At 36.2% G+C, this 3832-nt stretch overlaps 1 long non-coding RNA gene across 1 annotated transcript; it reads left to right on the top strand.

Moving 5' to 3' along the window:
• Positions 1–637: 637 nt before the first annotated feature.
• LOC145794689 (uncharacterized) lies at positions 638–3491 on the top strand. Its single transcript, XR_014334617.1, has 3 exons — positions 638–869; positions 1577–1621; positions 3345–3491. It is a non-coding gene; the product is annotated as an uncharacterized LOC145794689 (long non-coding RNA).
• The last annotated feature ends 341 nt before the right edge of the window (positions 3492–3832 follow it).

Raw genomic sequence — 3832 nt, 5'->3', positions numbered from 1 at the left:
CTGTTAGCCTGAGGGTAAGCCGGTGTAGAGTTATAGAATTCTATCTTGTGCTCTTCACAGAAACCTATAAAGATCCTCTCATCGAACTGAATGTCGTTGTCTGATATTAAAGCTTTTGGAATTCTAAACTATGTAATGATGTTCAGCCAGACAAATTTCTATACGTCTTTCTCTTTGATAGATGTGAGTTGTAATGACCCCAAAATGCGTATAAGAAATCATCTTTATTTCCCTATGAAATGATGTGGTTTAATTTAATTATATCTATTAGAATTGAAGCATTATCAGTTGAGTTACGGACTTAAAATGGGAATTACCGACCTTTATGGGTTCAAAAATCAAAATTGAGTACTTGGATATGTTAATGGGAATTTTTGGAATTATTTGGGAAAATTAATTTGAAATCTAATTTGTCTGATTCGTTAATGGACGTTTGGGTGATTAACTTTATACTGCAAATTAAAGGCCTTAAAGACTTCAGATACCAGAACAGGGGACATATTTATGATCAGCATAATTTTTAGAGTTATCTGGGAAGTTTAATTGAAATGTGATTTTGTGTGATTCGTAAGGGCGTGTTCGGACCTTCCTATTTGTGGGAAGCTTTTATATATGCATATATGCCTTATGAGTTGTTGAACTCATCTATTTTGAACCAAACAAAAAATAAAAATATCTAGAGAAAGGGGAAAGAGAACCGTGAGAGAGAGAGAGAGAGGGAGAGAGAGAAGAGGCAAAGCTTCTCCCTAAGGAATTCAACATCCATGGAAGCTTGAAGATGGTTGAAGAAGATAGAAGAGAGAGGAAAGATCAACCAAAAGCTTGGGAAAAATTGAAGAGACCAAGGGATGAACAAAGGTTTGGGTAAGGTATGTGGCTCTAATTACTAACCTTGTATAGAATCCATCTACTACTTGAAATCATGGATTGATATAGAAGATGTGAGGTTTGAACCCATGAACCTTGATTTTCTAAGAATTCCTTGATTGAAGAAGTAAAATCATTAAATTTGTTTATTGTGAGATTATGGTGTTTGATGAAGAATAATAATGTGAAATTGGTCATGTATTAAAGGGTTTTGGGCTTTGATTTACATGTAATTAAGGTTTGATTTTTGAAAATGAGAAGTCCCACAATTTCAGCCATTTTCGGACTGCTGCTGTCCAAGGCCGCACGTGCGGCACTGTTCACCCGCACGTGCGGAGACAGCTCTGTCCAGCCAACTTTGAATAGGTATATCTATTACATCTGGACTCCGTTTTGAGTGATTCTTGAGCCTGAAATTAAGCCCCGGAAGTCTAGTTTCCAATGGCGCTGGTGTCACTCTCAAATTCTAAATACAAAAAAAGTTATACCCAAATTAGTGATGACTGTTCACATTATGTCAATTAGTTATGTACCATTTCTTCACCTAAACCATTTCCTATCGATTTCTCCTATTCTCTAAGACATGGATTACAACATATTAAAGAATAATGAGTTTGGTACCACCATGACTAATTGATTGAATGATCAAAGAGAATAAGTAAAGGATCGAGTATAACCTCATATTATGTGTTGTGCACTGTAATTGTAGGTCGAGACGAGGACATTGTACCATTACCACCGGGAACCGATCACTGTGAGTAGTAGTACTTTGATGTACCTTTAACCATTTATCGTTATTGATGTTAAATCTTCGTCATAAGAATTATGTTGACATAAATGTTATGAATGCTATGTGAGAAACACTGTGATATTATGGGAACTTCAAAAGAGTTTATGAAGTTATGTATGTTATGTGAGAAACATTATGGAATTATGAAAACATCAAAGGAACCTGTGATTGTGTGAACCCCTCAGGCCAAGGGCCGAACTGTGAAATTGTGAAACCAATAAAGTCATCTATAATCTAATGAGAATGTACTTACTTTTCGTTACTAATTATCAGGAATGTCCTGTTAACTTTACGTTAATTATGTCAACTCATGGGAATGATCTAACAGTTACCATTAGGACTATGTTAATTACAAGGCAAGGCAACTATGTTAACATATAAAAATGATTAAACAAAGGTGTATGCTATTGATAAGAGAGCACGTAAAGTAAGTCATTTACCCAAAATAATTTATGTTCATTCTTGAAGAGTGGATTCTGAGTAAATATAAGAGTAGCTACATGTATCCAGATGAATTGAAGTTAATTTGTTATGTTGCTTATGAATTGGAAGTGATCCAGAATCTACGATATAAGTGCAAAGTTTAGCATCATTATGTGACCCTTATGAGAATGTGAATTAGTGTCTCATTGTTAAGCGTACGATAATGACACGATACAACAAGAAATGCTCTAGTTATGATATGTTCCGTTTGAATTAATGAATGATGTTCAAGTATGTTTCAGGCATGTTTCCAGTATGTTACAAGTTCAAGTATGTTCAGGTATGTTTCAAGTATATGTTACAAGTTTAAGTCTGTCACAAGTTTACGTATGTTACCAGTTTATGTATGTACATGTTCAAGTAGGCTACAAGTTCACAATGTTGGGGGATTCCTTTATGGAACGAACAAAAAAAAAAATATTTATTATTGATTTGCTAGCACTATTACAGTGCCATGTATAAGCAAATATGAATTCTGATTTCTATTTATGATTCAAGCATAATGCATATGTATGAATTTATTTCCGGGGTATGACATTACATGTATGGTTTGGTCTGTAAGACCTAATGATTATTGGTATGGAACAAAGTGCTACTTGGCTACATTGTGAGCCACCGTTAGAGTCCATGTGAGACACCTCTTGAGTCCATACATATGTGAAAGTTATGAGGCTTATAGCCATCCGTATAAGTTGTTATGAAATGAAACAAAATGCTACAGGGAACTAAGTGCTACATTGTGAGTTATCTCTAGAGTCTGTGTGAGACACCTCTTGGGTTCATATATGCATGTCCAAAGGCTTCATGCCAACTTTTCAAGGGCTTCATGCCAACGTTACAAGGGCCTTAGTGCCATATGTTACAAGGGCTTTATGCCATATGTTTCAAGGGCCTTAGTGCCATATGTTACAAGGGCTTTATGCCACGTGCCTCAAGGGCCTTAGTGCCACAAGTTTCAAGGGTTTATGGCCACCATGTTTCAAGGGCCTCGTGCCACCATGTTTCAAGGGCTTATAGCCACCATGTTTATGCTGCAAGATTGAACTTAAGGCCGTTATGTACGTAGCACAGAATCAGACTAACTATGTGAACTCTACATCTTTATATGCATTGCTATGTGTTATGTTTCAATTTAAACATCGTTTTATTTATGTATTACTATTCACTGAGCTTGGCTCACTCTGTCTAATGTATGTTTCTGTAGGTAACCAACCAAGTGGTCAGTCCTAGTCATGACACCCGTTTTCTTTTGTCAACCTTCGTGGGTTCAGGCACTGCACGAAGCCATTTATTTTTGTAAAGTCTATTGAAATGTTGGCTTAATTTTGATTACCCATTTAAAGTTAAAGAGGTAGAACTTTAGTGATTTTTATATAAGCCCAATGATGGGGCTGGGCCTGTACATATGGTTGTTTATCACCGATGGTACAACATATGGTTTGGAGCTTTATCTATTTTCCATGATGAATGTGATGTATAAGAGGTCCTGGAATGTAGATGTAGCTCAATGGAATTTATATGTATAGTTATTTTCCTACTTTATGCTTCCGATAAGGCCCCATATGTTATTTACTACAGGTTAAGTGTTCGTTTTCAAATGGGTCATGCCCAAACTTTTAGGGGCGGGTTTGGGGTGTGACAAGTGGTATCAGAGCACGAGTTTCTATCTCACACACGAATCCATTGAGCTTT

Source organism: Camellia sinensis, chromosome 7 (genome assembly GCF_055761805.1).
Source record: "Camellia sinensis isolate YWXY chromosome 7, ASM5576180v1, whole genome shotgun sequence".
In the NCBI taxonomy this organism is placed as follows: Eukaryota; Viridiplantae; Streptophyta; class Magnoliopsida; order Ericales; family Theaceae; genus Camellia; species Camellia sinensis.
This window is presented reverse-complemented; position numbering and strand designations above follow the sequence as displayed.